This window comes from Capra hircus, chromosome 21 (assembly GCF_001704415.2).
Source record: "Capra hircus breed San Clemente chromosome 21, ASM170441v1, whole genome shotgun sequence".
Taxonomy (NCBI): domain Eukaryota; kingdom Metazoa; phylum Chordata; class Mammalia; order Artiodactyla; family Bovidae; genus Capra; species Capra hircus.
In genome coordinates, this window is record NC_030828.1 from 1,796,459 (window position 1) to 1,805,331 (window position 8,873).

The following is an 8,873-nucleotide window of genomic DNA, read 5'->3' on the forward strand; positions in this document are numbered from 1 at the left end:
ACTCTCTAATTGTGGTGCATGGACTTCTCACTTCAGTGGCTTCTCTTGTTGCAGAACAGGGCTCTAGGGCACACGGGCTTCAGTAGTTGTGGCTCTCTGGGCTTAGCTGCCCTGCAGCACATGGAATTTTCCAGGACCAGGAATTTTCCCAAGTCCCCTGCACTGGCAAATGGATTTTTAACCACTGGATTGCACCATACAAATTATGTAGCCAGCTTGACAGTGTTTGTTTTCATGCATCAAGATCATCTCTCTTAAACAGAATTATTGCCCATGTGTTTCCAACACTCATGCATATGGAGACCAAATATCCCTCCATCAGTCTTTCCTTTTAGTCATTAAATTTCTGGAGAATAGAAAGTACAAAGTGGTTTGCCACATTATCTCCAAATTCTGCCAGAGCCCTCAACCCAGTCTGGTCTCAGACACAGCAGGAATTAGGAGCAAAGGCTCCTTGGCATCTTTATCTGCTGCTGTTACCAACCCTACATTCTATAACTGTAACACTCCTGCCAACCCCCCACCGACATACAACTTTCCTCTGCCTTCTAGGTCCCTAGATCTAGTAATATAATATCTAAAAATAAAATCTGGCTTGTTGGAAACACAGTACAAAACTGTTTAGGGAATTCCCTCCCAGTCCATCGATTAGGACTCTGTGCTTTCACTGCGGAGGGTGCCCTCCAATCTCTTGTCAGGGGAACTCAGATGTTACAAGCTGGGGAGGGTGTGGCCAAAAATTATATACCTATTCAGTTCAGTTCAGTTCAGTTCAGTCGGTCAGTCGTGTCCGACTCTTTGTGACCCCATGAAATGCAGCACACCAGGCCTCCCTGTCCATCACCAACTCCCAGAGTTCATTCAGACTCACATCCATCAAGTCAGTGATGCCATCCAGCCATCTCATCCTCTATCGTCCCCTATCTCCTCCTGCCCCCAATCCCTCCCAGCATCAGAGTCTTTTCCAATCCTTTTAATTCATAGGCCATCTCAATCTATGCCTACAAACTATCACTTGTTTGATCATGCAAAATGGTAGCAAATTCACAAAACATTTCCAAATGACCTTAGAGGACATGACACAATCCGGTTTTGTTTGCCCAATCAATGATATTTGACTTGGACAGTTAAGTTTCCACAGCAGACCATAGCCAAAACTGTGGTGTGCAGGCCTCCAGGTCAGGCTGGGGCAGAGCTTGGCCCCTGATCTGAGTGCTGAGGGAACGCCTTCAGACACAGTATGGGGAGCCTCAGGAGGCAAGAGGGCGAGGGGAGGGGACGGCTTCCACCTATTGAGAGAGTCATTTCCTAGGCAGGTTGATAAGAAGTCTAGGGGTCCCCAAGGAGAGAGGGGTCTGGAATTCTCAAAGAGGAAGAAAGGACAAACTTTTTTCCTTCTATACATGTCTTCAGTTCAGTTCAGTCGCTCAGTCGTGTCCGACTCTTTGCGACCCCATGATTTGCAGGATGCCAGGCCTCACTGTCCATCACCAACTCCTGGAGTTCACTCAGATTCACATCTCGACTCAGTGATGCTATATAACCATCTCATTCTCTGTCGTCCCCTTCTCCTCCTGCCCCCAATCCCTCCCAGCATCAGAGTCTTTTACAATGAGTCAACTCTTCACATGAGGTGGCCAAAGGACTGGAGTTTCAGCTTTAGCATCATTCCTTCCAAAGAACACCCAGGACTGATCTCCTTCAGAATGGATTGGTTGGATCTCCTTGCAGTCCAAGGGACTCTCAAGAGTCTTCTCCAACACCACAGTTCAAAACCATCAGTTCTTCGTCACTCAGCTTTCTTCACTGTTGAACTCTCACATCCATACATGACTACAGGAAAAACCATAGCCTTGACTAGATGGACCTTAGTCGGCAAAGTAATGTCTCTGCTTTTGAATATGCTATCTAGATTGGTCATAACTTTTCTTCCAAGGAATAAGTGTCTTTTAATTTCATGGCTGCAGTCACCATCTGCAGTGATTTTGGAGCCCCCCAAAATAAAGTCTGATACTGTTTCCATTGTTTCCCCATCTATTTCCCATGAAGTGATGGGACCGGATGCCATGATCTTCGTTTTCTGAATGTTGAGCTTTAAGCCAACTTTTTCACTCTCCATTTTCACTTTCATCAAGAGGCTTTTTAGTTCTTCTTCACTTTCTGCCATAACAGTGGTGTCATCTGCATATCTGAGATTCTTGATATTTCTCCAGGCAATCTTGATTCCAGCTTGTTTCTTCCAGTCCAGAGTTTCTCATGATGTACTCTGCATAGAAGTTAAATAAGCAGGGTGACAATAAACAACCTTGACGTACCCCTTTCCCTATTTGGAACCAGTCTGTTGTTCCATGTCCAGTTCTAACTGTTGCTTCCTGACCTGCATACAGATTTCTCAAGAGGCAGATCAGGTGGTCTGGTATTCCCCTCTCTTTCAGAAGTTTCCACAGTTTCTTGTGATCCATACAGTCAAAGGCTTTGGCATAGTCAATAAAGCAGAAAGAGATGTTTTTCTGGAACTCTATTGCTTTTTCCATGATCCAGAGGATGTTGGCAATTTGATCTCTGGTTCCCCTGCCTTTTCTAAAACCAGCTTGAACATCAGGAAGTTCACGATTCCCATATTGCTGAAGCCTGGCTTGGAGAATTTTGAGCATTACTTTACTAGCATGAGAGATGATTGCAATTGTGCAGTAGTTTGATCATTCTTTGGCACTGACTTTCTTTGGGATTGGAATGAAAACTGACCTTTTCCAGTCCTGTGCCCACTGCTGAGTTTTCCAAATTTGCTGGCATATTGAGTGCAGCACTTTCACAGCATCATCTTTCAGGATTTGAAAGAGCTCAACTGGAATTCCATCACCTCCACTAGCTTTGTTTGTAGTGATACTTTCTAAGGCCCACTTGTCTTCACATTCCAGGATGTCAGGCTCTAGATGAGTGATCACACCATCATGGTTATCTGGGTCATGAAGATCTTTTTTGTACAGTTCTTCTATGTATTCTTGCCACCTCTTCTTAATATCTTCTGCTTCTGTTAGGTCTATACCATATTTGTCCTTTATCAAGCCCATCTTTGCATGAAATGTCCCCTTGGTATCTCTAATTTTCTTGAAGAGATCTCTAGTCTTTCCCATTCTTTTCTTGTCCTCTATTTCTTTGCATTGATTGCTGAAGAAGACTTTCTTATCTCTTGCTATTCTTTGGAACTCTGTATTCAGATGCTTATATTTTTCCTTTTCTCCTTTGTTTTTAGCCTCTCTTCTTTTCACAGCTATTTGTAAGGCCTCCCGAGACAGCCATTTTGCTTGTTTGTGTTTCTTTTCAGTGGGGATGGTCTTGATCCCTGTCTCCTGCACAATGTCACGAACCTCTTTCCATAGTTCATCAGTGCTGGGGTCCAGCCCCGGTGGATCCAGGTAATTTGAAGCGGAGACGGCATTGGCATCTGAGGAATTAATTGCTTAATTAAAGATATGGAGGGAGATTAGAAAGAAATAGTGTAGTAGGAAAATAAGTAGAGGAAAAGAGGCTGAATAACTTGGTTTATGTGGAAAACCAATAAAACTCCAAGACGAGGAGTTTGCACCATCTACATAGGCCACTGGCACCCACTTGAATAGCAGAGGGTGCCCCACCTTGTGCTCCCTCTCCGTGGGTCTTAGAAGCCAGGGCAAGTAAGTAGACATGGCGAGCCTCCATGCTCCAGATGGGAATTCAGCCAGAAAAGAAGAGAATGAGAATAGACCACATGGGGGAAACCAGTCTTTCCAGAAACTGGTCCGTTTTATTTTCCAGGTTTGCTTATATACTTTTTGTTATAATAGAGATAGAATACAAAGTCATGTGTGGTCAGCAGACCTGACCTTTATCAAAATTAGTTGCTTCACATAAATGTATACAAAAGCTCTTAGGTGTCTTACATCATCCTCTGGCCAGGGGGCCTGTTAACATTTTTATGGCTCTTTTCCTAGATAAATGTCTATCAACCAGAAAACTCTTTTTTCCCTTGAAGTGTTTTTTCTTTAATCTGCATCAACCTCAAAGTACTAAATAAAGTTACATTCCTGTAGAAGAAAGGTGCAATGGGTTATAACAAAGAAAGTACTTAACTCAAAGATCTAATGTTGCTAATGCCAGGGCTACTACCTGTTTTTTCTATATACCAACTATATCTACAAATAAAAGATATGAAAACTTGGCAGCAAGTATTGACTCAACAAATGAAACCCTTAATCAGTCCTATTCTAATGATTTTGACTGCTTGGAAGCCCCTATATTCCTAGGATGTTATAAGCTTCCTGTGCCTCTCGCAGTCGGGAGGCCGCAAACAATCACATGCGCAGCTGTAAGAGTCCAGCAAGCAGGCTAGAAAGCCATCAGAGGGGTTTTTGGATTGAAACACTCTTATTATGCCCAGGAGATTTATTATCTAAAAGCCCTAAATTAACTTTTTCCAAAAAAAGGTGTTGGGGGGAGAGCCCCCTGTTAATGTCAGAAGAGTAGGTGGAAAGCATAACACAGTAAAGCAGGCAGACTCTGGTTTTGGGGGTAGATGCTCGGGAACAGGTGGTCTCCTGAGGCTCGATCCCGCCTTTGCATATGCCGGGCCTCCTTCCTCATGACCTTTGCCATGGGCGGAGTTCCTCACACTGGCTCCCAGCACATCAAGCACTCTATCTATCAGATCTAGGCCCTTAAATCTAGTTCTCACTTCCACTGTAGAATCATAAGGGATTTGATTTAGGTCATACCTGAATGATCTAGCGGTTTTCCCTACTTTCTTCAATTTAAGTCTGAATTTCATAATAAGGAGTTCATGATCTGACCCACAGTCAGCTCCTGGTCTTGTTTTTGTTGACTGTATAGAGCTTGTCCATCTTTGGCTGCAAAGAATAGAATCAATCTGATTTCAGAGTTGACCATCTGGTGATGTCCATGTGTAGAGTCTTCTCTTGTGTTGTTGGAAGAGAGTGTTTGCTATGACCAGTGCATTTTCTTGGCAAAACTCTATTAGTCTTTGCCCTGCTTCATTCTGCATTCCAAGGCAAATTTGCCTGTTACTCCAGGTGTTTCTTGACTTCCTACTTTTGCATTCCACTCCCCTATAATGAAAAGGACATCTTTTTTGGGTGTTAGTTCGAAAAGTTCTTGTAGGTCTTCATAGAACCATTCAACTTCAGCTTCTTCAGTGTTACTGGTTGGGGCATAGACTTGGATTACCGTGATATTGAATGGTTTACCTTGGAGACGAACAGAGATCATTCTGTTGTTTTTGAGATTGCATCCAAGTACTGCATTTCACACTCTTTTGTTGACCATGATGGCTACTCCATTTCTTCTGAGGGATTCCTGCCTGCAGTAGTAGATATAATGGTCATCTGAGTTAAATTCACCCATTCTAGTCCATTTTAGTTCGCTGATTCTTAGAATGTTGACATTCACTCTTGCCATCTCTTGTTTGACCACTTCCAATTTGCCTTGATTCATGGACCTGACAGTCCTGGTTCCTATGCACTATTGCTCTTTACAGCATCAGACCTTGCTTCTATCACCAGTCACATCCACAGCTGGGTATTGTTTTTGCTTTGGCTCTATCCCTTCATTCTTTCTGGAGTTATTTCTCCAGTGATCTCCAGTAGCTTGTTGGGCACTTACTGACCTGGGGAGTTCCTCTTTCAGTATCCTATCATTTTGCCTTATCATATAACAATAATGTATCCTGACTGAGGACAGTCTCTGGATTAAACCTTCTGGCTAATTCTGTAAATTGTGGGAGTAGATATGCTCTTTACAAGGATTATATAGCAACAATGTATTCTGCTTGAGGACAGTCTCTGGATTAAATCTTCTGGCTAATTCTGTTATCTTAAAATGTAAATTATGGGAGTAGGTCTGGTGAGATCTTTACAACCTCCAGACATTCTTTGGATTCATTGGAGAGTATATAACTTCATTGCTAACACTAACAAGGGGGTACTCTTTCTGCCCCCCTCTGATGCCTATGTCAGAAGCTTTCTCTATCTCCTTTATACTTTAATAAAACTTTATTACACAAAAGCTCTGAATGATCAAACCTCGTCTCTGGCCCCGGATTGAATTCTTCTCCTCCGGTGGCCAAGAATCCCAGCGCCGTGATTCAACAAAAACCTTTCATTATCAAGGGCACCTCCAGATGGCCGATGGAACACTGCCTGTATGAGCGAGATCGGTAGACTGGCAATCAGGGTTCGTTGACTGGGGAGGGCGAGAATCCTAGTGCTGACCCTTCCTGGGAAAGCCCAGCCCTGCAACTAGGCAGGCCCCCGTGGGAGAGAGCCCTTCTACTCCCCTGTTCCTCTCCCTCTGAGTCTGATAAAATCGGTTTAAAATGAAATGATAATACAGACTCTCTTAGGCAGCTTGCACATTCACTGGGGCCTGAGGGAGTGGACAGAGCTACAGAAAGCCTTCTCTCAGCGGGGTGGGTCTGCATCCCTGTGGTGCTGGTGGGACACGCTTGGGCTAGATCTCTGGCACCGCCGCGCAGACCGCAGCGCTAGGGGGTGGAAAATAGCAGAGCTGGTGGCTGGCGTCTGGGAACACCAAGGACGCAGGGACCACGCGGTGCTGGCCCAATTAGTGCATCTGGACTGGCTTGAGCCCGGAGAGGAGTGCTGGGATGAGCACAGACTAGCCTTGGCTGTGTTAGTGCCTGGAATCCACAGCCTTTGATTATGGGTTTCACAAGCTAATTTGTAGCTCTTGTGTTTATGGATTTCGAAATTTGTCTGCAAAGACAGATACTAGAAGACCAAAAAGAGCCCCGTCTGACTTCTGAGAAGTCACTCCCGAAAACCTGCATTAGAATAGGACTGATTGAACACATACAGGACTCCTGGAAAAGACCGTGGGATTTAAATGGAGTGAATGCAGAGTTGGGTGAGAGAATATATTCCAAGAAGTGCTGAATTCTGTCCCCTGTTTAAGAAAGCTGTGATGATGGAGAAGTAACTTTCATTTAGGATAGCTTGTCTGCCTTTGTGGACATACCCGGATGTGTGAGGATTTTATGTAATTTTTGGAAGAGAGGCTGCCTGAGAGAACATCCTCCTGAATCATGGAGACAGAGGTGTGTGTGTGTATTCACACAACTGGGGCTGCAGCAGAGGATTCTAGGTTTTCTTTCAGCTACCTAATTCTGTGGCTCTGAGCAGCATGTTCATATTAGTGATTCCAAACTGAGAAACTGAAAATAGAAAGGGACAAAGTGCCGGAAGCCAGCATGGGGAATCCCGCCCATGGCAAAGGTCATGAGGAAGGGGGCCTGACAAAACGCAAAGGCAGGATCAGGCCTTAGGGCCCTCCCCTGGATTTTCTCAAGCAGATACCCCCAGAAACAAAATCTGTCTGCTTTACTATATTATGCCTTTCACCAACTCCTCTGACATTAACAGGGGGCTATCCCCCACCACCTTTTTCTGGAAAAAGTTAACTTAGAGCTCCAGCTAACAGTCTCCTGCATATAAAAGGAGTGTCTCAGCTCAAACCCCTCTGGTAGCTTTCTAACTTGCCTGACAGGTCTGTCTGGACCTTTTACAACTGCGCATGTGATTGCTCACAGCCTCCTGATGGCAAGAGGCATAGGAAGCATAAAACATCCTAGGAATGTAGGGGCTTCTGAGGAGTCAAAATCATTAGAATAGGACTGATTAAGGGTTTCATTGTTGAGCCAATACTTGCTGCCAAATTTTCATATCTTTTATTTGTTGATGTAGTTGGTATATAGAAAAAACAAGTAGCAACATAGATCTTTGAGTTAAGTACCTTGTTATAACCCACTGCACCTTTGTTCTACAGGAATGTAACTTTATTTGGTGCTTTGAGGTTGATGCAGATTAAAGAAAAACACTTCAGGGGAAATGAGATTAACATTCACCAAGGAAGAGAGCCATAGAGTGTTAATGGTCCTCTTGGCCAGAAGATAATGTAAATCACCTGAGACCTTTTGTATACGGAAAGATATGCAGAAAGAAAGCCTGGTATCAATAAGGGTCAGGACTGCTGCCCCTGAATGACTCTGTATCTTCCATTATGTAAAACTTAGGATATATAAGCACCTTTTGGAAATAAAGTTATGGGGGGTTTGCACAAGCTTGGCCTCCCCCGTGTCGACTCTTTTTCTCTCTTTTTCCCCTCTCACTCCCTCTCCTTTTCAGGCTGATCCCTTGGAACACAGAGGCTCTCCATGTCTACTTATTTGCCTGAGCTTCTAAGACCCATGCGAGAGGGAGCCCAAGGAGGGACACCCTCCGCTATTCAAGCGGGTGCCTGTGGCCTAACGTAGATGGTGCAAGTTTCTTGTCTTGAGACATTATTAGCTTTCCGTGTAAACCAAGGAATATCAGTCTCTTTTCTCCTCTATTTTTTCGCTACATCATTCTTCTCTAATCTCTCTTTAAATTTCTAATTAATCTCTCTTCAATCGCTGACTCTGTCCCCGCTTCGAAATACTCTGGATCCACTGGGGCTGGACCCTGGCAACAAAGACCGGATCATATAGTAAAAATAAAACTTGGAACCACAGCTTAACTAACCAAGGCCCTGGAAGACTGGGACCAGCCCAAGAAGCAGCCTGCTCTCAGTCAGACTTGCTGGAGTCCAGCCTGCCATCTCTAGTTACTGTGACAACCCAGGAAGCTGCACAACTTCTGTAACAATCAGCTGGCTAAAATTGGCCAGGCCTTGATTAATAACCGGTGGTTTCCCTAATTTTTGTCCCCAGTTCCAATTCAGAACCATCCAGAGAAAACCAAATATGTACCCTTATGCAACCACACAGTACACCCCACTTCCAGTGAACCCACAGTCTCCCCAGGCCAATAAGCCACCCCTGA